Source organism: Leptonychotes weddellii, chromosome 8 (genome assembly GCF_054177405.1).
Source record: "Leptonychotes weddellii isolate Sample4059 chromosome 8, ASM5417740v2, whole genome shotgun sequence".
NCBI lineage: Eukaryota > Metazoa > Chordata > Mammalia > Carnivora > Phocidae > Leptonychotes > Leptonychotes weddellii.
This window is the reverse complement of record NC_138376.1, coordinates 95,857,020-95,883,327: the sequence shown is the minus strand read 5'-3', so window position 1 is coordinate 95,883,327 and position 26,308 is coordinate 95,857,020. Positions and strand designations below refer to the sequence as shown.

General features: G+C 38.0%; 1 long non-coding RNA gene across 1 annotated transcript; it reads left to right on the top strand.

Annotated features, from left to right (window-relative positions):
- Positions 1–887: 887 nt before the first annotated feature.
- On the top strand, positions 888–11,923 carry LOC145722864 (uncharacterized). Its single transcript, XR_014147439.1, has 3 exons — positions 888–943; positions 2,643–2,687; positions 11,821–11,923. It is a non-coding gene; the product is annotated as an uncharacterized LOC145722864 (long non-coding RNA).
- Positions 11,924–26,308: the final 14,385 nt, after the last annotated feature.

Sequence of the window (26,308 nt, the reverse complement as noted above, 5' to 3'; positions counted from 1 at the left end):
ACTTGTGTGATTCTAGGCAAGTCATTCAATCTTTCTAGCTCTCTGTGTCCAAAATTCCTTCCAGCTTTAACAACCTCTTATTTATAATTTCCCAAAATTGAAATTTCCAATTCCAAAATTATCACTGAGCATATAAAATGAGACCTTTATGTCCTGGACCTGGAGGGGGTCAAAATACTGAAGAATTAGGTATGATTGCTGTCTACCAGAATTACACACCAGACAAGATATACACATGGGAAACCATGAAATAAAGATAGAGATTAGGAACACAAATGATAGTCAGGAGAGCAATTGCAGAGAGAGTAATGTGGCCATAAAAATAATAATGTAATTCTAAAAGGGTAAGTTAGATTTGAATTAAAAGGCTTAGATGCAATGTATTCTTCCTCACCTTATTTTTTCTCTCCACTTTGGCATGTTCCCCTTACCAATGCCTTCCTTCTTCTGACACTAATTTGTCGAATCCTCTCCCTTCTTTAAAAGCTTCCTGGAATTTCTTTTTCTAATGAGATTGTTTTTTCTTTATGTCATTTCTTCAAGACAAATTGTAGAACAAAGCAACATATGACATGTATTTACTAAATTTTTGTTGATAATGGTGGTAAAAACTCATTCCCCAAGATAGCAGCTTAATAATTTAATAGACTAATCATCTGTTCTGAGTGCTACTATATATTATATTAATACTAATGACATAATAATATAATTTAGTAATATATAATATATATTTATGTATAATATAATATTATATAATTATATGTATATATACAATTTACATGGGTACATATACATATATACACTCATATACATATAATATAATTACATGCATATGATAATTACATAGAATATATATTATGTTAAAATATATATATTAATAAATTTCTAGATGATGGAGAAAATGAAGTAGTGACCACTGCTTGACATTCTAGATTCAATAAAAGTAAGTCATAACATACCTCTTTTCTTTAGTTAGCAAAATTGTCAGAAGGACAAAATATAGAAATGCAGTGTCTAAAGACTTCCATTTAGAATTTTTTTAAACAAGTAAGGTCTAGAAGAAGGTTTAGTTAAATCGGTGCTTGTGTTGAACAACTATGTTTAAAGAACATTCTTCAAGGTAAACCTGATGGGAGGTTCCAACTGAGTGCACAGGACCCTATACTCAGTTCTGTCCTGCCCCACATTTTAATCAAGGACTTGGATTAAGTTATATAAAATTTGCTTAATAAATTTTTTGATGCTTTGAGGCTAGAATGATAACTTATTTTGTTTTCAGAATCTGAGAGATTTTCAGAGACTCAAAAGAAAAAATGAATCTAAGGTTGAATTTTACAGAAATAAATAAAAAGCCTGTATTTTAAAGCAAAAACAGAAAGGTTGAATCAGTTATGGAGTGACAGGATTAATGATTTCCATTAATAGTTGATTCTTAATCATCAGAGGTGTGATGTACCTTTTAAATAAGTTAACACGTCCATATAGTATGCAAAAAGAAAAAAGTAGTTACAAGTTTATTCTACTTTATTCTACTTACTCAGGGCCATATATTTATATTGCACCTAAAATATTTTTGGAGTAGTATATTTAAAAAATGGACAAAGGAGACTGCATCTAGCAGGATGTCACCAGGATGGTTGAGGAAACTAGAGATAATCAGATGATGCAAAGACACTTTTTGGAGTGAGAAAAGTAGCAGAGAAGAGGCTTGTGCAATGTACATTGCAAATGCCTTCAAATATAGATGTTCTCATTCAAGACGTAAGAGAAGGCCAAGTAAATAAAAATCACAGATGACATAAGAGTATTTGAAGAAAAGTGTTTAAAAGACATACTGAGTTGTTTTATGGGAGTAGGGAGTTCTCTTAGAAAGGATCTGGGCGGTGGCGCCTGGGTGGCTCAGTCGTTAAGCGTCTGCCTTCAGCTCAGGTCATGATCCCAGGGTCCTGGGATCGAGCCCTGCATCGGGCTCCCTGCTCCGCGGGAGGCCTGCTTCTCCCTCTGCTGCTCCCCTTGCTTGTATTCCCTCTCTCCCTGCCTCTCTCTCTGTCAAAAAATAAATAAAATCTTTAAAAAAAAAAAAAAAGAAAGGATCTGGGCATTAATGGGTATTTAAATCAATGGCCTTTAAGTTAGTATCTGTTGGAAGATAACTCTCCATGGATTTCTAATGTGTTTGCATGTTTTGTGAGCTACAGTTACTGACAGTGTTTTAATCATAACTTGGTCTTAATTTAGGTATAGTGAGACCATACACAGATCAAAGAGAGAGCTGTCTTGGAGTCATGAAAGTTTATGATACTGTTCCCCAGGGAGAAACACCAGGGTCAGTCATGAGGCAGGGAAGGAGAGAGAGCAGAACTGCAGGCAAAGACTTCTATTGTGATTTCCACAGGAAGGAGGAAGCAAGCAAGGAAGGATGCTCTGGGATTGGTAAAGTACATTTAAAAGTGACACCTTTGCAAACTCATGTAGGGCTCAGAGTATGGAGAGTCCAGGTGGTTAACTCAAGTCCCTAACTGTTCACCTAAGTAGTTGACATCTGTCTTGAAGATATTAAAGCATCAAGTTACAGAAACTACAAAACATAGTTAATACAGATTCTTTTGTTCAAAACTATCTTTTCACTTTTGTGTACACAGAAAACAGCCTTGGAAATTAGATATGGTGTCTCCTTCTAGAGCAAGGTAAGTTTATTTACTGTCTAGTATAATAAAGATAGTGTCTCCTTTCATAACAAAGGGAAGACAAAGTTATTGCTCATTACAAAATATTATGATTCTCTAAGCTTGGGGTTCATCTCCTCTAACGTACCCATTGCATGTACAGGTCTCACTTGGCCCTCCTTGTGTTGCCTTATGAGAACTGGAGCTCAGGAACCAGAGCAAATACTGATACTTCGACCACTGCTATGTCTGTGGTTAATAAATTGTCCTTTGTCTCTGACCCAAGAGTCTCTTGTCTTCTGCCAGCATCCAAGAAACTGTGACTGGCTAACTTGTTAGCATGCAAATAGGACAAAATCTAAGACTCTTCACCATTCTTGACACTAACTTCTGAAATCATGATTTCATGATTTCTGTGATTTTTAAGAGTTTGGGGACAATGCCTTAGTTCAAACAAGGTATACTAATGATGAGAATTCCAATACCTGGTAGTGTGGTAAAGAGGTGACCAAGAGCAGGCAGGACTTTGAAGAGACTACTGGAACAAATTTCATGGAAAACCATCTGTTCAGGCTCTGCCATGGCTGGTTCTGATGCAGTGTAATGTCTTTTGCACAGTGTGGATGGAGGCAGGATATATAGACCCACTTCCCATGGAAATTGCATTATTTCAAAGTTCTATTGAACAGGATTTTCCGGGGCACCTGGGTGGTTCAGTTGGTTATGCATCTGCCTTCGGCTCATGTCATTATACTGGGGTCTTGGGATCAAGCCCTGCGTTGTCGGGCTCCCTGCTCATCGGGGAGCCTGATTGTCCCCCTTCCTTTGCCCCTCCCCCCTGCTCATGCTCTCTCTCTTGCTCTCTTTCTCAAATAAATACATAAAATCCTAAAAAAAAAAAAAAAAACCAAGGATTTTCTGTTTTGGAAATATGACATAACCTGAACTATATTTGAATCCGTGAAATAATTGACTGAATCATCCAAAACTCTTATTTTATATTATATGGTCCCAAAAATACATGAAGATTTTTCTGGCAAACACATGGCCTATTAATTTTACTATCAACACTGGATTACATTTGTTTTCCATGAGACCTTCCCATTGGTGTAATTGAAACAGTGAAACTATAATGTAAGGTTTTTTTAACATATCAATTATTTGGGGGAATAGTGATAAAAGACTGATTTATTTCCCTGAAATTCCAGCAGCTTTAGGAAGACGGATGCCTGATTATTTGTATAAGTTTTTAAAAACAAAGTTTTACAATGATTTTACAAGTATTTTATCAAGTTGCAGGATGTGAACCATCACATGCACCTGAGAATTCCTGAGTGTGTTGACTTCGGCATCACGTGCACATGCTGCGGTGGGATTTACTGTCTGGATTCTGCAGGTCTTGAGCTGAGGGAGAGAAAGCTATAATGAGTGTCAAACCTTGCCACTCATTCTACCTCTCACATGATTGGGTTTAGGCTTCCTCCAAGCTTGCTCTCCAATAAGGGGAGGCGGAGGGTGTGACACCCAGTCTGAAATGGGAGCATGGAGCAGAATGCCAAGATCTCCTTGCGGACGAGTTGACAGCTGAAGACTGTGTGTGCCAAACTGGTGTCTGGCACAGGAATACCTCTGGTCTCTGACACACCACAGCCTCTACAATGAAGACTTTGAAAAATGAAAGGGAAAAAAGTTTCCTTATTGAAATAATTGTAGTTAGGGTGGGAAATCTGCTTTCATTGTTTATAAAAATAATACATGCTGAGAATGGAGTATAAAGCAGAGCTTTATCCCACTAGATTTTTTCCTCATATTACAGAGAATAATATGGGGAAAAATGGAAGTTAATAACATGTCTTCAATTGGAGGGCTTATGATTGGAGAAAAGACCATCTTTTTTTTTTAAAGATTTTGTTTATTTGTCAGAGAGAGAGAGCGCGCGCATGAGCAGTGGGAGGGGCAGAGAGAGAAGCAGACTTCCCTTTGTGCAAGGAACCCAATGCAGGACTCGATCCCAGGACCCTGAGATCATGACCTGAGTCAAAGGCAGACGCTTAACCAACTGAGCCACCCAGGCGTCCCAGACAAAGGACCGTCTTAAAAAGAAAAAGAATTGTTTGTTTCACGGAAAAAACCTCAGAGTCCTTGAAACTGAGCAATATTTAGGTGACCTGTTAGAAGCAGGGAAGCATCCATACTTACATTCATGATTGATCAATGGAATGAATAAAGCCCTGATTCACTCCAGTAGACTTGTAAACCATGGGAACACTGGCGAGAATTTCAGGTCAGGCATATGCGGCAAAGAGCCCCTGCCCTATGGACCCAGCATTAGACGCAATTCATGAGGAGGATCCCAATCTTTGGTTCTTCTGACAAACTTGGCCCCTGTATTTTTCTTGGGCTCTGTATCTGACTGGCTCTGTTATTCATTAGACAAATCAATTTAGTTCTCAGAGTTCCCTCATCTGTTCTCTGGTTCCCTGATTCATCACAGCTTCCCATTCTTTTCCCATTAGTTTCTGAGTTCACACTGATCACTCCTTTCCATCCCCAGTTTTCTTGGCATCAACTCTCATACCTGATCCCTCCACCCTCATCCACACCTGTAGCTCCCATCCCAGTCAGAGCATCTTTATCTAACAGTTGACACAAGAGTTCATTTGCCTCTTGAGGGCATGTGAGCCTATCACATCAGTAGCACTTTGTTCTGGCCACCCTATCAAGAAGTATCACTTGCCGGGCCCCTGGGTGGCTCAGTTGGTTAGGCATCTGACCCTTGATTTCGGCTCAGGTCTTGATCTCAGGTCATGAGTTTAAGACCCGCGTTCTTAAAAAAATTCTGGTTACAAAGCTCAATACTAAAAAAATGTCAGTTCTCCCCAAATTGATTTAAAGAGTCAACATAATTCTAGTAATATCAGGTGTGTGTGTGTGTGTGTGTATGTGTGTGTGTGAAGTGATAAGCTGTTTCTAAATTTTTACAAAATTGAATAGGTCTAAGAGTAACCTCAAGGGGTACAGAAAAAGAGGAATTACACCATTAATAAAATTATTATAAAGTTGTAAGAGTAATCTTCAAGAAGAACAGAGTTAAGGGAATTACATGCTGGATATTAGGACTCATTATGAACTTTGAAGACATTATAAAGTTATAAAAAGCAATCTTCAAGAAGAACAGTCCTGGAGGAATTACATTGATGAATATAATGACGTCTTTTAATTTACAGAAAATAAGAAGGTGGGATATTTGTGTAAGAATGGACAAATAGGCTAATGGAAGAGAATAGCAAGCATAGACAAATACCCACACATTTAAGTCACTTGATTTTTGACAAAAAGGATACTGCAGTACCATCTATATAGGAAGGTCTTTCCAGTAAATGGTGCTGGGTCAACTGGATACTCATATTTTTAAAAACAACCCTACCTCACACTGTGTACTAGGTTTCTTCCAGATGGATTACACTATCCCATTTTAGTTAATGGATACCTTATCCTTCCAATTGCTCAGTCATCTTGATTCCTCTTTCTCTCTTACATTTTACATTAAATGCATCAGCAAATCCTTTCAGCTCTTCTATAAAGTATAATCAGCATTAGATCAATTATCCACCACTTTAAGAATACACTGTGGTCCAAGTTGTTATCCTGTCTTGCCTGGATTATATAACATAATATTATTATAGTACCTATCTTAGTTTGGATTCCTCCAAATTACACCAAAAATGGTGTAATTCCTCTTTTTTCGTGCTCCCAGGAGGCATGGCGAGTAGATGGAGAATGGAACAGGGACAGTGGATGGAGCTTCATTAAAGAGTGAGAGTCTGCTCTGGGACGTGGGAGCTCGGTTCTGCTGGGGACCCTCTGAGAGATTGTGCAGAACACAGCTCAGACTTGTCCCACTGAGAGAAACCAGAGTCTTTATGCACCAACTCCCATGCCATTCTTGGTGGGTCAATTCTAAGTGTAGCGCCCTGGTACTTCCCCGCTGTTGTTATCAGGCAGAGAAACAGGAAGTAGTCAGTATACATGAGAGCCCTACAGGTGCCTCTGGAAGTGAACCAAGACTCTGTGGACCGGAGAATTACAGCTTCTGCTCTACCGTCCAGCGGATCTCCTTGCTTCCATCCTCTTAAATCTGTTCTCACCACAGCCGCCAAAACCAGAACTATTTAAAGCATTTCAGATTACTTTTTTTTTTTTTTTTGCTCAAAATCTTCCAATATCTTTCCAACGCACTCTAAAGAAAAACTCCGGAGTGTTATTATGACTCATAAAGACCCCAATTACCTGGCCTCTCATTATATATTTTTAAAATCTTATTGACTACTACTCTTCCTGATTGACTCCAACTTCTTTACTCAGTAGATACTTTTCTGATCAGGCTTTTTGCTCTATCTAAAATTTCAGCACCCACCCTTGTTATTTTATATGTCTCTTCTTTGTTCACTTACTGTAAGCACTCTCTATCCTAATTTAGATGTCATTCTAATAAAACTTGGATTATTGTTCTTTCCTGCTAGAAACATAACCCCCATAACCTACACTCCCACTCCCTCTCAGTATTGTGTGCCCAGTGCTTAGAAGGTTTGGCTGGCTTATAGTAGATGCTTAATAAATATTTGTCATTGAATAAATTAATCATAATTTGTAGATAATATTTTTTAGAAAATCCAAGATAATCCATTTAATAATTAACAAAGTTATATCAGTTATAAGTGGTTATACAATAATTATAATAATAAACATATAAAGCATAACAAAAATCTAACAGTCTAATAGTAAAACAATCCACTAACACTTTATCAAGAAGTGTGTGAGACCTATGTTAAAAATAACCCCACAAATATTTTTTGAAATGCAAATGAAAGTTTTGCTATTTGAAGAGACGTATCATAGAAATATTAATTCCCCCCCAAATTAATTTACATGTTTATCCAAATTCCAATAAAAATCCCACCTCCTTAAAAAATTGTATGGTTTTAGAACATTAAAAATTATTCTAAACTTTTTTTAGAACACTAAAGAGATGAGCTTAGCCATGAATTTTATGGGAGCACAAAAAAGGGGGGAAGAGTAGCTAAGGAGGAACTTGCTTTATTAGATGTTAAAACTTTATATAAAAATTTAATATAGTGGTAAAATCAATGGATAAATCAATGTAACAGAATGTATAGGCCTTGGTGCTGATCATAATACCTAAGAATCTAGCATATGATAAATAAAGTATCTTAAATCAATGGGGAAAATAGCTTTGTCCCAGTATTTTCACTGTCTGAAATTCTTTCTAAAAAGTTAATAGGAGAAAAAGCCAAGAATTCCTAAACAAATGCATTCATCACACATGATTTAAAACAAGGTTGGAAACAACTAACTGTCCTGTAACATAGCAGAATGATTAAACGAACTAGGGCAGATCCACATGATGAAATAGAGCCCTTAAAATTACATTTTTGACAATTTTCACTGATATGGGCAAATAATTACAATATATTTTCAAGAAACTATAAATCAAGTATGATCATAAATATATACATATTCCTTATGCAAATATGTAAATATTATATGTACAAAAAGACTGAAAAAATATACATCAAAATGTTATATACGCATTTTTACAAATAAGCAAAAATATGAGATGCTTAAATCTCCTGATTAAAAGGAACTGAAAGGAGTAATTACGTAAGTCTATAAAATTATTGAGGGTATATATGGACAAAGTTAGCAATGACTCTTCCCTTTTAAACCTCGAGCAGCTTATATTGGAAAAAAATTTAAGATTCCTTCAAATTATGGATATTATAGATGTCATTATAGATGACTTCTGGTCATTTGAGATAATCATGCTACCTACATTACCACAGTCCCAAGTAGTTTACAATCGTATTTCAACTATAGATGATTCAAAAAGTTTTTAATATAAATGGAACTTCAAAAACTTTTTCTTTCTAGTTTATTTTTCTTTTTGAATACATCTGGTAAACATGGATAACATATAGAAATATTGCCAAGATCATATTTTTGTGTTTTAGACAACTACATGTAAATTTAGGTATGCCCCTGATTCGTAGATACTGTGAAAATTATTTGGTGTAATTCTTTAACACTAATCTGTATGTCTGTAGGCACAAATAAAGCAAATTTCAACAAATCCTCATAAGACCAAAAGCTTACATAAATAGAAAAGACTTGTAAGATCAGAATAGAAAACTGGGTTCTTCTGGATTAACTGCAACTATTATACACAACTAAACTTTTACATTTATCTGAACCCACAGCATCATTTATTTAGTAATTTGTTCTTAAATTTTGTCCCTTTTAAATTTGCTTTGACCAGGAACATCCGGTCATCTGACTATTTTTTCCATACTTATTAGGCTCTAACATTCAATTTTTAATACAAATTTTTAAGTTAAAAAAAAAGAGAGAAAAGGAAATTTGAGGTGTACCTCCACCCTTAATCTCTTTATCAGAAAAATAATGCAACACATTCTCCTACCTGCTAATGAGCAATCATCTAAAAATAAAAATGCACTCCCCCACGGCAGCCAACAAAGCTTCTATTCTAAGAAAACAATTTATTTCCTTGTTTTGATGATTTTTGTCTTTTGTAGCCTGTCTCCAATGAAAGAGAGCTTTGAATTCCCCCCAAGACCACAAAATACCCCCACTTCTCCCTCATCATTGTGGTTACCAGTTTATTTATCAGTTGTGGCAAATGGCAACCCTTTACACCATACTTAGCTAAATAGTGTTTGCTTTAGGAACAAAGCACAGAGGACAAATATTTCAATGTGGTTTTCCATTTGGGGAGGTAGTGGGACTAAGTCTTGAACTCCAGCTGATTCTTGTCCTCTCAGACCCATGGTTTCTGGCAGCTAAAGCTTCAAAGAGCCCTTATGGTGCTGAGGAGACCCTTCGACTCTGCCTTGTACAGAAGAGGCAGGAATTCAACTGAGGCAATTAACCTGAGAAGTCCCTAGCTTCTAGGCCCCCTAGCAAGGAGCAAGTTGGAAAGACAACTACAGCACCCTGAGTTAATTATTATATAAACAGTTCATAGGGAAGCAGGATCTCTTCTTTTAAGAATCCTCTGCAAGGGACTTTTGTTGGTCAGGACTTATGGTGATTCTAGTAAACTAAACCGAGAATGAATGTTAACTCAAGCAAAATCAAAATGGAAAGAAATTACCTCTTCTCAAGGCTACCCAATATAAATCAAAGAAAATCCCCTTCAAGCCTGAAATATTAGCGGAGGTCGAATGGTAAAGGAGAGAATGCACTCTATTTTATATAATTAAAAAAGCACGTCAGTTATGACCCACTGAATTGATTTCATGGTGCACTAATGGGTCCCGATCCTCAGTTGGAAAAACACTGGTCTTATGGGAGCCCATATATGAGTGGGAAAAGATGTAGATCTGGTGCATTGAGCCCGTGAGTACTCCAGATGTGTAATTTTTTAAGGCAGAGCTGCCTGAGAAAAAGGAAGTATAGGGTTGCAGGGCCACCAAGGAGAAAACCCTACATTTTTTAAATCAGTGTTGGATTTCCCAGAGTCAGAAGCTGATGTGCAACAGTGTGGGCTATTTTAATGGTCTTGCCCATTTGTTTTTCTACAAATCTATGAGTCAGGTTTTTTTTGTTTTGTTTTTGTTTTTTAAGATTTTATTTACTTGTCAGAGAGAGAGAGAGAGTGAGAGAGCACAAGCAGGGGTAGTGGAAGGCAGAGGGAGAAGCAGGCTCCCTGCCAAGCGGGACTCAATCCCAGGACCCTGGTTTCATGACCTGAGCCGAAGGCAGACGCTTCACTGACTGAGCCACCCAGGTGTCCCCATGATGTGACTTCTAAATTATGGGTCTGTCACTAACTAGTTATGTGACCTTGTGCCAATCACTTAATATCTATGAGCTGAGAGAAGCTGTGTGACTTTCTCACCTGTAAAGTAAGGGGTTTTAATGAAATGGGTAATGTGGGTCTCAGATTTAGATTCCATTAATTAAAATACACTTACCACTAGGCATTTAGGAATACTGCAACCAGGTGATGGAAATGTCCCTGTCGGCTAGATCTGTAGAAAATACAAACTTTGAGCTTTCATATTAGCACCCAGACACTGACTTCTTTAAAAAGCTGCCTTGTTTGTAAAAAGCCCTCAGAAATCATTTCAGAAACAGAATAGAATTATAAAATCCAAACCTCTAATGACAATGTTTCAGCAGGAGAAAAAAAAAAAAAAGCAGGCTGCAATATGATACTGTGTTGCTTAGATGCCAGAAGTCCTGCAAGATTTTGCTAGTGATATCATTGGTAATAGCTCCCTGGGAGGAAGGTTTTCCTCATCCAGTTTTTATGAGATTTTCTGTATCATCAATCCTATAAGGATTATGTAAAGGTGACTCTTCTGCTTTTTTTTTTTTTAAGATCTTTTAAAAAAATAATCTCAGCACCCAAGGTGGGGCTCAAACCTACAACCTCAAGATCAAGAGTCAAACACTCCACCCACTGAACCAGCCAGGCTCCCCCGCGTTTTTTTTTTTTTAATCTCAGTAATCAGTTGCCTCTACATTAAAGAAGGAAATCTAGTCTTAGCTGTTGGAAAAATAATTCCTGTTTTCCTTTTATACCCAGCCTTCCTCCTACTTCATTCCAGGCCAATGATCTATTGTTTAATATCTTGGGAAGTCATTCAGAATGAGATCCTTCAGTTGTTCCTGGCCTTTTAGTCTTCCTCTCCCTTTCAGTTTCTTCTGGTCTAAAACAAATAAATGTTCTCCTTTCTGTGCATCCAATTTTTAATTAGAATCCAACCCATTTGGCTTCTCTAGTTGCTGAATTTGCCATCACAGAATTCTTTATAATAGTTTCTTATTGCTTTGTGCCTATAGAATAATAATATCTGTTTTATTCTTGAAATGAGTGATTTGTGGGGATTTTTTTTTCTCCTTGGTCAACCTAAATTAAATTAAATTGCCAAATGTGAATGTTGGATTAGTTACTTTTCATTGAAAATATACTATTAAGCTCAAGTTTAATAGACTAGTATCTTTATTCAGGTTGGAAAAATGTCATATTAGCTGATTATATGGATTTCAACTTGAGCGATATTTTTAGAAGAAAAAGATATATTTTAATACGTATTGGTTCTTTTAGTTCAGTCCCCAAATGAAACATCGATGGGGTCTTTATGAAGATGAATTCTGCAAGTACATAGATGAGGTGTTCAGAATGTATTCTTGAGGACCCCTTTCCATACACAAGGTAGTCACCAGATGCACAACACGTAAGCATGAAGAAAGTCTGCCACTGGTTTCCTTGCTGGTTGTGTCTCTCGGACCCGGGGTAAAGCGTGAGCTGTTGCAGGCATCTCTGTTTGCCAGGGGAAAGAAGAGCCAAGCCAGCATTTCCCAGGTAACCAAAGGAGTTCCCTCTCTTTACTCTGCAGCCCATTCCCAGTCTTATTATTCTCCACGCCTCCCTGTTCTCTCTGAATTGATTCCCCTTCTTCACTTCTATGTCGTATACAGGTTATTCCCATCCATTGGTTTACTTCTGTTTGGAGTAAATCAACTTGCTCACAGTGTGTCTTTGAGTAAAAAAAAAGCACAGATTACAAAATTATGTGCATATTATTATATTTTGTACACATAGATAGAAAAATGCCCGTTATAGACTCAAATATGTTAGTCACACTTCTCTATGGATAAAGGATTATCAGTGTAATTCCTTTCCTTTTCCTTTTTAAAAAATTTTCTTATTTTTTTACCTTTATTTTTTATTTATTTATTTATTTTTTTTGAGAGGGAGAAAGAGAGTAGTAGTGGGAGGGGCAGAGGGAGAGGGAGAGAGAGAATCTTGAGCAGGCTCCATGGTCAGTGTGGAGCCAGATGTGGGGCTTGATCTCAGGACCCTGAGATCATGACCTGAGCTGAAATTGAGTCAAATGCTTAACTGACGCTTAATTGAGCCATGCAGGCACCCCTTACTTACTTTTTTACCTACTTTGCTTTTTCTGGAATAAGCATGATTTTTTAAATTAAAAATATAAAGCTATTAAAAATCAACTAAGAAGAGATCATTAATATTGTCATTTTCAGCGTATCTTTTTAACTTTTTCTTTATCTCTGTTTTTACGTCTTTCACTAATTTTTCTAGAATAAAAATGATTTTTTGAACAAAAATATCAAAGGCTACAAAGAATCAACTAAGAAGACATCAAAGGAATTTTTCTAATTTGAATTCTAGCTGTTTTATGGAGATTGAAAAGATTACTATCCGAGAAATAATTTCCAAAACATAAATAGATTAAAACTGGATGAAAGGCCTGACATAGCCTGAGAATATAACAATAGAAGATTGAAGTCCCCATCTCCTTGGCTGGTTCTACACTCACATACATTATCTTGCCACTAAGCTTAGGTGTTCGAGTCATACCATTAGATGTAGACTCATTTTAGGAAGTCAGGGAAGAGAAAATGTCAAGTGGCTGACATAGAGGAAATCTCATATGAAGAAAGCTTAGCTGCCTTTTCCCAACAAAGTTCTCAATAGTTAAAGGACAGATCAAATTTCTGTAGTTAGCTCATATGTATTGATATTATAATATGTACCTTAGTTTGTACTAAGTCCTTAACTCATTTAGTCCTTATAACAATGCTATGAGGTAAGTAGAAATATTATCCCTGTTCTTAGGATGAGAAAATGGATACAAAACATCAATAAGCTAGTAAGTTAAGGAATGGGATTCAAAACCTAGCAGTCTGTCTCTAAACAACTATATTATACTGCTCAGAGAGAGTTTAGTCAGACTTTTACCCTGTGTGACAACAGAGGAAATAATGTTTGAACTGCCATAGCATGTCTGAGAGAATTTACCAAGAAAATAGAAAGAACTCATTTCATTGCAGAGAATGTAATCATAGGGGTAAAGGAACTTGGGAGATGGCATCAGTTTCTACCTTCAGGCAGGTGAATGCCTCTTTCTTGCATGACAAATTTTTGTAAAAACATCTAATGATACAGATTCCTCTGTGGAGTACCATGGTAGACAGCCTCCAAGACGGCTCCAAATGATCCTCCCCTCCTAACATTCATACCCTTGTATAATACCCTCTGTTTGAGTGTGGGCTGGGCAAATAACTTACTTCTGACACAGAAGAGAGCAAAAGGGATGTGATGTCCCTTCTGAGATTCAGTCGGAAAGACTGTGACTTGTCATCTTACACATTCTCTTGCTCTCTTTCACCGTCTACCCCACTTGCTCTGAGGGATGCCTGGCTGCCATGTTGTGAGCCGCCCTATTGAAAAGTCCATGTGGCAAGGAGCGGACAAATTCAGCCAACAGCCAGGAGCAGGATCTTGGAAATGGAGTTGCCTGCAGCCCCAGCTGACAACTTGATGGCAACCTTGCAAAAGACCCTGAGCCAGAGACATTTAGCCAAGCTACTTCTGGATTCCTGACCCACCCAGGAACTATGAGACAGTAAATGTTTGTTGTTGTAAGCTGCAAGTTTGGGTTACTTTGTCTCCCAACAACAGGTGGCTAATACCAGGATAGACATTCATCACATTGCACCCCTTGGCAATTCTTTGGGAAAATGTGTACAATAGTTCCTCCCCTCATCCCCATTTTTGCTTTCTGCCAAGCAGAAAGTCAACTGTCTCCAGAAGCAAATTATCCTCCTGCTGTCATCTCATTAGGTCAATAGCAACCTCATGCTATGTCGCAATGCCTACGTCATTCACCTGACTGCATGGACCTGGCTATAAGCAACCAGTCCGGCAGCCCTGGCCGCGTGACAGCGTTCTCACCAATGGGATGCAAGACGTGTCCCCTCTGTCTCACTTGCGCAAAAGGAAATTGCTTGCTCTCCACTTCTCTTTCCCCCTTCTCATGAGCTAGAAGTCAGACATGCCAACAACCCACCTCCAACCATGCGAAGAAGGTGGCAGAGCAATAAGGTGGGAGAGCCCTGGGTGGCTCCTAAATGATCACACAGAGCAACAGAGCCTCCAGATAACCTGGAACACTCACTTCTGGATTGTCAAGTGAGAGGAGAACAATACCCACCTTGTTTGGGCCACTGAATTGTTGGGTCATTTTGTTACTGAAATTCAGCTTATACTGCAGGGGGTATTTCATCAAATTTAAGGTGCCATTAAGGTAAGAGGTCTCTCTACTTTTATGTCCAACAAAGAAAAAAGAAAGTGCTGCCAATTAAATCAGGATAAGCCATCAAAAGAAAAAAAAAAAAAGACCAATTCATATTTTAAGTAATTTAATAATGTAGAATTTCTGGAATTAATAGAATAATGAAGCAATTTTATAATAACTATCTTCTTTAATGGATTATAAAATAAAACAATGTCATCATTTCCAATAAATTTTGAACAATAAGCTACAAACACAACACTGCCCATTTCCTAAAGGAAAGTTTGGGTTCTTGAGGATTCAAAGATTAGAGGTCATTGTAAATCATATGATATGGTTACTTTTCATCTTCAAACCAATAAAATGTTTTTTTTCCAAAGTGAATTTGCGGTGTTCCCTTAATCAAGACTTTGTGTTATGCTCACAAAATAATTGTGCAACATATATTTACTGAAAAACTATGAAAGTCAAGACACTTTATAGGAACATAACAAAAATAAAACTAGAAAAGTTAGGGGAAATATTTTTAAGAATTTTCTCTCCAATTCCCCACTCACTTATGAAATAGATTGAAAAAATATTTTTTCTTCCTTATCCAACTTTCACTTAGACTTCAATCGCTGAATGTGAAAGTTAAAATTTTCTGAAAAAAAAACCCATAATGTGTAACATGTTTTTGTTCCTCAAAATAATTTTAGAATTGTTTTTAAACTAGTAAAATTTATGTCTTACAGATATGCCAAATTTCTCAAATGTTCAACAGTTTTTAAAACATTTATTTCATGATTCTAGAATTTAAAAATATCTTACATCTTACTCTTTGACTTATCCTATGTAAGTATATATGACAATATTTAAAGTAAATTATCTCTTGGGCATCTCCAATTTGCTGCCAGCCTTCGTACCCCCAAGAATGTCAGTTCCTTGAAAGCAGGGATTTCATCTGTTTTGTTTCCTGCTGTATCCCTAGGCCTGGGAGAGTGAATGCACAACACATAGTAGGTGCTTAGTGAACACTGATTGAAGGAATGACTACTGCATTTGGAAGAACAGGGTTGGGGTTTTGTTGGCATTCTTACTCCCATGTGTCTGGCTGTCACATGCAGATGAATACAAAATAGATAGCCTTTCCTTCTCGTATTATGATACTGGATTTCAACTCCTGTAAAGGAATTATATTTTGCTTTAAATAGGAATAAATGCAAAAATATTCTCAAAAGTCTGAAGTCAAAAAAAGAAAAAACCCTTCCCCAACCTGTTATTTATCTTAATCTTTTTAGAGTGAGTCTTTGCGGTCCTCAGTCCCTAAGCACCTTGTAAAGATGAACTAGTTCAAATTCAGAAAGATGAAAGGGAGTCAAAGCCTCAGATTAAAAAGCGAGCTAACTCCCAAATAGCGACGCGGGGCTGCAGTGTGTATCACGGGGGAAGAGCAAGTTACTAGTAAGAAGCCAAGATTCATTTGCTTGCTGGATTTCTCTCCTTTGTTCGTCCTCTCTCCCCAGTTCTATCTCTTACCATTCTTTACTCCTTTTCTTCCTCATTTCATTCTTTTACCCAGATCTCAGGGCTTTCTAAGAGATTTGGAACCTGATGGGCAGGGCCTTTCTTTTCACTGTACTTCTGTCCACTTATATTCCATGAAACGCATACTGGGTTACTTTTCTCTGGAATTTACTTTTAGAAAAACAACAACAACAACAAATTCCAAGAAAGAAAAGAAGCTGATGGGAATTCCTTTTCTCTTAAATACAACTTCCAATTTATGTCTTGAGGTTGGTACCCATTAGGTGAAAAAATCTATCCTTTTTTCCTCTTCTGTAATCATATCTGCATCTCCTGAACAGTAAGAATTAATTTTCATAACTTGGGGATAGAAACTTATATAGTTCTTTAGCAGTTTACAAATGTTATCTGATTTTAATCCTCACATAACTCTATACAATTATAACCCAATAAAAGAAAAGAAAATTCTGTTACCACCACATAGAGAAGCCCTTGTATTTCACTCATATTTTATTTAAGCAGAATACATGCTGAAAATCACATCTGATTTTCATTGAAATTTCTTCGGCAGTTAGATGTGGGTATGAACTAGGGAATGTGTTTTCTTTGAATTCTGTAGCTCTTTTGCTCATTTCTTTATGTTCTTTTTCTTTTCTTACGCATATGTTTTTGTAGTATAATAATGAAAACTGTGGGATCCCTTGCTGGGGGGATTAGACTTGAGGGAACTCGTTCTATGTCTGGGAGGGAGAGCGTATGCATTTGGCTTCATCGTTCTGTCCTGCTATCACAGTTCTCAGTGCCAGTTCTGGGGAGGGTAGGAACTGGATATAAATTCCTTCTATTTTAACAAGAACATGCTTTCTTTATTCCCAGTTTGATGTTCATTTGTGTGAATGTGACAAGGCTTATGTTATTAGATCATGTAAAATTAGATGAAAATTCTTATGCCTTGAGAGACAACATGCTATAAAGGTATAGACGTTATTTCTAAATTCTCTAAATGTATACTATTAATTTAGAATCCACTCAGTGTTGAGACATGAGACAAGTAGTTAAATGAGGTAAAAAAAATGTTCAGTTCTTTTTGGAAGGTTGTAATTTTATTGAAATTCTTGTGCTCACTCTGGGAGCTCCTTCGGCCCTCCTTTCCTATTTTTTTCTGTGTCCTTACACCTCCTTTTAGAGGTAATTTGAGAAAGGGAGTAAAGGAAAAGAAACATTATTCTAATTCTTCACTAAAATTCCATCCCCAGCAAGCCCTGCCTATTTCACTCCCTACTAATCTCTCAAAGAGAACGGAGTCAGCTCATTCCCTGTGTTCACCAGGACATCTCTACGAGATGATATTTGACCCTTTGCTTTCCAGATGTCATTGGAAATGAAACCATATGTGATTTTCTCATGACTCAGAGCCCCTCTTACAAGAGAAGTTAGCTTGAACAGTTTGGGCCCATGAATCCCCCCGTGAGAAACAGAACAAGAGATAACTCGGTCACCCCTCTGCCTTGCCCAAGAAGAAGGGAGAGAGGTGAGCCACATTGTGTGTGTGTGGGGGGGGGGGCGGGCAAGACATTCTTCCTCCAGGGTAGTGATTGTGTATCCCTCTTCTCTGGGCCAGCAACCTCAATTGTTTGCTGTTGTCGCTGTCATTGGACCTGCTCAGCTGTCAAGCTCTGTGGACAGCAGAGGCTTCCAGAGAGGCTGTGGTGTGTGGACTACAGCAAACACACCTGCCCGTGAGACACTGAGGTCCCGGTTACGGTGAAGCCCAATATGCTCCCAGGTATTGCCTTACTCTTTACAAACTTCACGCCAAAGCATTTCACTCACTTCTTGGCTTTACAAAACTTAAAAAACCATAACCTCCTGTCTCAGGCTCATCGTAACAGGCCCCTTTATGCTCTTTTTTTTTTTTTTAGATTTTATTTATTTGACAGATAGAGACATAGTGAGAGAGGGAACACAAGCAGGGGGACTGGGAGAGGGAGAAGCAGGCTTCCCGCTGAGCAGGGAACCCGATGTGGGGCTCGATCCCAGGACCCTGGGATCATGACCTGAGCCGAAGGCAGATGCTTAACGACTGAGCCGCCCTGGTGCCCCTTTATGCTCTTAACTATTCACAAGGGGCCAGCAGTCCTTGGTCTCCCCACCTGGTCAAAATCATAGCCGCCTCCTTCTATTCTTTCTCCTGTTAAAGCGCTTTAGATTCACCTCCTTTCTTTGTTTTTTTGGAGTGACCTTTTTGCTTCTCTGTCATTTACAATGGTTCCTATGATTATATTCATTATTCAACTTACCTCTTTCTCTGCATAGGACAGAGATTAATTACAGAAGATGGTCTTCAGCATTTCTTTGGGATCCCACCAGTCTTTGGCCTCTCAAAGGAACCGTGGCTCCTGTATCACACATGAGACTTAAGGCCTAGGCTGACCCTCATTCTCATGAGCCCCAGGCCAAAGTCGCTGCAAGATCTGGCTAACAAAATGCTGGGTAAGCATCGTCATCATGCCATCATGCAAGATCATGCTTTTATTTAAAACATACAGCATCATCCTTTTATATAAAACAACTTGACATTTCTAGCTACTTTGCTCTCTTATTACTTCCAGATTAGCTGTCTTCCTGGGCAAGAAAGGAAGCAGTGAGCTGTAGTAGTAGGTGAAAATCGCTAATTTCCCTGCTCAGTCATTGAGTGCACTGCCATGTTAGAGGTATGAAAAACAAAATGTGTACATCATAAACTCACTTTGTTCCCGTTCACTCCCTCAAGGCAACTCATGAACATCTCTGGGCAACATTTGCATCACACAACGCATTTCACCACACTGCATAATACCACAAAACTATCTTCATCTGGGGATTCTTTGCCTGATGGTCACCACAAGGTAAACAGGCAGGTTCTCATGATCTTTTGCATATTAGGTAGACTTTTTTTTTTTTAGGTAAACTTTTTGAAGACAAAGAGCCAACCAGCATTCTTTCTTTCCATCTACTTCCTTAAGGTAAAAACTATTACCCTTTGGTCTACTTGGCCCGTGTCGAATGGTCTTTGGGGCAAGTTGACCCATTTCACATGGGTTTGAAACCAGGAATGTTTAGATGATAAACCTGTGTGGGGAGTGGTGGTAATAATGGGAAGAGTGCTCTCACAGAAATTAGAGGGATTTCAATTGGTAAAAGGCGAAAAACCCTGTTTTGTCTCTGGTTTAAATTTAAGTTTACTGCCGAAGGTCACATAATGCAACAAGTCACACGGGTAGTCTTCAAGGCGCCCAGGGGACAGAGCTTGTTCTCTATGAAGTGATGTCCAGGATGCCCTTTAGAAGTTTGTGGTTTCCACAGCAAGAGGCTGAATTGTGTTGCTGTCTCTAATTCCAGCTTATAAAAGCATGCAAAAAGATTATTCAAGTCCTACAGAATTTAGTAACTATATTGAAGACAGATTTGCTTTGAACATCAGTGGCCAAAATGATCAAGAAGATGAAAGAAGACATAGGTGGAGTACAATAGGCATTTCTATTTACAAATTATGTGTCTTTAAACTCCATACTCCCTGGATTTCATTCTGCTTTTGTACTCAGCAGATAACCTTTGATCATGTCTGCAAAGGAAAGAGACCAAAACATGAATAACTTGAAAATGACAAATAAACTGAAATCCTGTTACTGTAGAAATCATTCCGATACTGTCATTGTTGGATATTTTAACTAGAGTCCCAAGGCACTCCTTAATGATCAAACCAAGTATGTGACCTTTGGTTGTTTGGCAATATCTATTATAGTTCTGACTGCATATGTCATTCAGCTCAGCCTTTCCACCTTTAAGAATTTGCCCCACAAATACACTTGTGCATTAGTGAAATGACATTATGTCCAAGGTTCCTTGTGAGAACTATTTGATATGTTCTCATATATCTAGTCAAGGAAATAGCATACAGCTGTAAAAGGAAATGGCAAGGTCAGTCATATATTGTTGTGGAAAGATCTCCAAAATATATTGTTAATTGAAAAAAATTTAAGGAAAAGAACAATGAGTATAGTTTTATTTTGCTAAATGTGTTCAACATAAGAAAGGAAGGAAGGGAAGAGAGGGAGAGGGAAGGAGGGAGGAGGGAAGGAAAAAGGACAGTGTAGGAAAGAAGCGAAGGGAAGAAAAAAAGGGGAGGAAGGAGAGAACAAAAGGAGAAAGAATATTTACTTGCATATGCTTAAAGTATCTCTGCAAGCCTCCTCTCCTAGGATAGCAACTGGGAGCTGGGCTATATACTTTGTACCTTTTTAGTATTTTACAATGTTTATACATTTTGAATTTTTTAAACCAAGTGAGTATCTTGCGTGTTCTAACATAAATATGAGAAAGTTGCCATACTTCCCTGTTCCCTATGGAGGCAGTGGGAATGACCAGTGACATTTAGTTTAATGCATTGTAAAGCATGAATGTAGCAATGACTATTTTTCTTTCATCATATTGATGACACTATCATTTTTATTGAGATGCGAACATGTTTTTTTAAGCTTTTTTTAAAGATTTTTATTTATTTGACGGAGAGAGACACAGCGAGAGAGGGAACAAGAAGGAGAGTAGGAGAGGGAGAAGCAGGCTTCCCGCTGAGCAGGGAGCCCAATGCAGGACTCGATCCCAGGACCCTGGGATCATGATCAGAGCCGAAGGCAGATGCTTAACGACTGAGCCACCCAGGCGCCCCTCAAAAGATGAAGTTTTAAATGTCCTTCCCTTGGAGCCCTGGCTGGGTGGTAAGTAAGAAGGACAATCAATCAGCAAAGATATTAATAAACTAAAGAAAGGGCAATGCTTCAAGGAAGTAGAAGGTAAATTGATGGTTTACAGATTCTCATAAGAGGTAATAATGTGAAGCTATTGAAGGGTAGGCAGTCTGGAAATAAGGCACAATATCTACATCTATGTGCAATTGAGTGTAAATGCAATCAGCTTCTCCAGGAGAACTTTTTTTTTTTTTTTTTTAATGTGTGATGTCATGCAGCACTGTTGATAGTTTTGTCTATTTACAGGTTTCCTGCACTGTGAGCCCAGGAAGAGAACAATCTCTGCTTTAGTCACTCGTTGACATCCTGACGCATGGCAGGAGATTAAAAAATGATCATTGCCTGAATCATTGTTAGCCTCAAAAGTTTATTATCATCAAGGGGTCTAACGCTTTCTAACGTAAAAATGCCAGAGTAAATAAGTGTCTACAGTATTTCCCCTCTAACTTCCTTTTACCAAGGCATGCAAACACTTCTTAGAAGTAAACACATTGTCTGAAACTGTAGCAAAGTTTATTTATGCGCTTGTAGCAGGTTTATAATAAAATACAAATATTTGCCCTGTAAATGGTTTTAACATGAACCAAAAAAAAAAAAAAGAATATAAACTTGGTGAGGTCTTTGCTTTAGGTTTCAATGTAAATATGTTTACAAGATATTTGGGACACTTAATGAAGTGATTAACAATAATAAAAACATAAGGAGAGCTATCAGAGATGATGTCAGAAGTCACACTCCACGATACAGTGACCATGTTCTTAGCGCTTTTTATTTTAAATTTAAATCAAAACCACAGAAAGTCTTTCTGATCAACTTAATTTATAGTTAAAAGGGGGAAGAAATGTAAAACAAAACAAAACAAAAGACAATTGCTGCTTTTGGTTATTCGGTACAATCTCAAACGCAAATTAGCATTTGGAGCTGAATTAAATAAATGAATGTCTTTTTCCTGATTAGTGAATCTTTGCTAGTCTAAAATTTGAGCTCTTCAAACTGAATGTTTGAATTAGAATAAAATAAAGTCAGGAGTGATTGTTTGACTCTGGGTTCCCCACCCCCCAGCTTTTTCTTTCTTTCTCTTATTCTTTTTTTTAAAGTAATGTGAGGCTCAAACTCAGGACCCAGAGATCAAGAGTTGCATGCTCCACCGACTGAGGCTGCCAGGTGCCCTGCTTCTTCTTTTTTTTTTTTTTTTTAAACGAAATAGTTTTAATTGGTTTTTTTTTTTTTTTTTAAAGATTTTATTTATTTATTTGACAGGGAGAGACACAGCGAGAGAGGGAACACAAGCACGGGGAGTGGGAGAGGAAGAAGCAGGCTTCCCGTAGAGCAGGGAGCCTGATGCGGGGCTCGATCCCAGGACCCTGGGATCATGACCTGAGCTGAAGGCAGACGCTTAACGACTGAGCCACCCAGGCGCCCCTAATTGGTCTTTTTTAATCTTTAGAATTGATGATTTTCATATAACTCAGAGGTGAGTTTAAATGCAGACTATATGAACTTCGTTATTCTTTATTCCTGAGGGAGAGCTATGATTCTGTGAAAAACCCCCGAAAAGGGGCCATGGAGACAGATGGAGACCAAGGAGGCAAGCATGGCCTCCAGGGTGTGCCCTGTGCCAGTCTGCCTGGATCCCTCTGGTCATGTGACCCTGGGCAAGTTTCACAAGCTCTGTAACCTTAATTTGAAATTCTGTAAAATGAGGAAAGTGTTATGTGTCTTCAATTCTAAGACGTCATCAATTGTGAGATGCACCATTAATTTACACACAACTAAGAAAACACAGTTCAACGACTTGTCATTGTAAGACGCATCCTAATTTCAGAAATGTTAGACTGTTGGTAGACGTGGGGAGAGTGCATATTTGAATCCCAGAAATGCAGTAAAGATAGAATTGTGAGGATTTAATGAGCAAATGCATGTAAATGGGTAGCACAGCTCAGAATGTATTGTGCCCAGTAAATATTAGCTACCGATATTACTGATAGAATCCTCAATTTGAGTAACAGCTTATTTTTGGGATGGACTTCAGCTGGACTGAAAGCAACCTGACTCACTGGCAAAGGGGTAGAAAGACAGAAGATTGAGATGTAGACCACAGAGAATGGGGACTGATTTCATTTCTCTTGAGTCTAAGCTCTTTTGCAGACATATGTGCATCCATTCGCTTATGGTTATGGGAAGAATCACAAGGTTTAACTATAAAGTAATTCTTAGGTCAAGTTTCTATCAATGTTGATACTTTTGCTGCATACCTCTTCTTTTTTTTCCTTCTCACTTGTCATTTCATAAAGCTTCTATTTAAATATTTTTCATGGTGAAAGATCATCAAATTTTAAATGTTATTGTGATTTTTACATAGGCCCCAAGTCATTCAAAAACAAAACTGATGAATAAAAGACTGGAATTAATCCAGCATTACAAAAATGACTAAATATTGGGGCACCTGGGTGGCTCAGTCGTTAAGCATCTGTCTTCGGCTCAGGTCATGATCCCAGAGTCCTGGGATCAAGCCCCACATCGGGCTCCCTGCTACGCGGGAAGCTTGCTTCTCCTTATCCCACTCCCCCTGCTTGTGTTCCCTCTCTCGCTGTGTCTCTCTCTGTCAAATAAACAAATAAAATATTTAAGAAAAAAAATGACAATAGTTAGAAAACAATAACAAACCCCACAACCCTTCCCCGCCCCTCAGTTTTGTGCTTGATTAACATAAAATAAATCTCCCAATTAAAGGAGTTATTTTTTTAATAGCTCATACTTTGTATTTAAAAAATAAAAACCTCTAGGGGTGCCTGGGTGGCTCAGTCGTTAAGCGTCTGCCTTCGGCTCAGGTCATGGTCCCAGGGTCCTGGGATCGAGCCCCGCATCGGGCTCCCTGCTCGGCGGGAAGCCTGCTTCTCCCTCTCCCACTCCCCCTGCTTGTGTTCCCTCTCTCGCTGTATCTCTCTCTGTCAAATAAATAAAATCTTTAAAAAAAAAAACAAAACCTCTAGATTCAGAGTTGAATATATATGTATATATATATATGGAACATATATACAAGACAAAGACAAATCCATTGTATTTATTACATTTTAATCTAACATAATGTTTGTTACCTCACTTTTTTTATATAACAATATTAAGAAAATACATCTATGAAATCTCAAGTTTCCTGGAAATTGCAGCACTTGGATTCAAGTTCTGTCTCTTGATTATGTTATTTAGCCTTTCTGAAGTTTGTTCCTAAAGGTCTCTATATCCAACTTTAAAATGCAAAAGGGGGTCAAGTGAGAAGATGTTTATCCACATAAATGACCCAGGGCCAGGTTTATATAGAATTTCTTTAATGTTTTTGTCCAAATAGGTCCTAGGTTTTAAAACTTCTTTTTGTAAAGATGAGCGCTATTGATGCCAGCTAAGAGAGTTCCTCCCCATTTGTTCAGTGAGGGTATCACCTACGCATGAGGCTTGAAGAACCCCAGCTCAGGAAGAGAAGTTAACACTCCAGACCCCACGCTGACTTGCCAAATTTACTCTTTCATTGATTCCAAATCGAAGTGTTTCTCAATGGTCTCAAAGTTTTTTCCCCGGTATTTTTGAAACAGCTTGCTTTTACCCAAGAATCGCTGTCATGGTGGGGCTACAGTCCGCTCTTGGCATCCTTCTTCTTAAAGCCATTTAGCGGTTTCCCGGGTAAAACGTGTTCTCTTTTATCCAGTGCCATCTGCTCTGGTGAAACCTCAAGGACCACCTGCCCATCAGAGTCACAGCAGAGGGCCCTGCTTCTGGGTGTGTAAACGGTTTCCTGAGCTGCCCAACGTGTCAGTTCTGCGGATCTCCTCTCAGATGTCCCAGGCACCCGCTGTGTCTGACAGAGACCTTTCTGCAAGTACATATATGTGGGTCTGCCCTGCAGAATCATTATTGTTTGCAGATTATTGCACAGATGGGCTACGAGCTGTGGTGTGATCCTGTCACAGAGACATTGGTCACGTCTTCAGAGCACCAGGAGAGAGACACCTGTAAGCTTAACACTTCGCAGATTTTTAAGAAATCCATGTTCCTCCAAGAAAACGGGACTCAAACAAATTTAATCATTGATCTATGAAATAAATAATTTAACACGAATGCATCAACTGACACTTTGGTCTGGGATTTTAGGGACAAATGAAAACCAGGCACAAAACATTTTTTTTTAATTTATCATTATTTCCCTTGATAGTTTAACAAACATTGAGAAAGTTGCCTAGAACTACTTTCTGAGTTTCCTGTGACATCTTCCCCATGATCTAAAAAGTCAATATCCGATAGCTTAAAAATCAATATTGACAGAAACACAATTATTTAAATAGAAACATGGATCATAAAACAACAGTTTTATATGATATGAAATATTTGAATATTTTTGAAACTTCTTGGAGCAGGGATGCACTTAACATGTGGTAAGTGTTAGATATTAAAACCATCACTCACAAGTTGCTCTGGTGCTCTTCCTTTTATATCTTGGCCATTTTTAAAACTTAAAAGATTCAACAGAATTTCCTTATAGGTTTAAACTTGGGAAATGCCTACGCATTACACAAAGTGATTCTCCCCTTTTTTCACAGAAGTGTGTGAAGTTACAAGCAGAGTCTTCTCTTAGGTCATGCAGGAACTTCTTGGATATTATTTAAATCTGTTTTTTTTAATTATTTTAAATCTTTAAATTATATTTGTTTGTACTATTGCCCCTTTTTCTCTCCTGTCCATTGTAATTAGCTACTTACTTTTCTTCTTTTTTTAAATATATGAAATGTCAAACTTGCAAACACGCCACCAAACCAAACCAAACAATCCATGATGTGTGGTTGTCTTTATATATTTTTTTCTATCTTTTCCCATTCTCTAATTTATATGACATCCCTTACTTATCAGCTGTCTTCTCTTTTCTCTTAATAATATTGCTCTGATCCCATTATTTATTTTGTCCTAAGAATGTTTATAGTGTCAGTTGTCTTCTGTGGATAAATCACCATTCCTTGGCTCTCTAGGACCAGCAGCTTTTCAGCATATTTCCACATAGCCTATGTCCTGTGCATTCCACGTAACACATTTGGGTTTTCCTTACAGTTCGTTCCTCCCAGTGCTTACCATTGCCCTGCTCTGCTCCGGGGTTCTGTCCTTGATCCTCTTATTTAGAATCATTAGGCATTCCTTCCCTTCAAACAATAGAGCA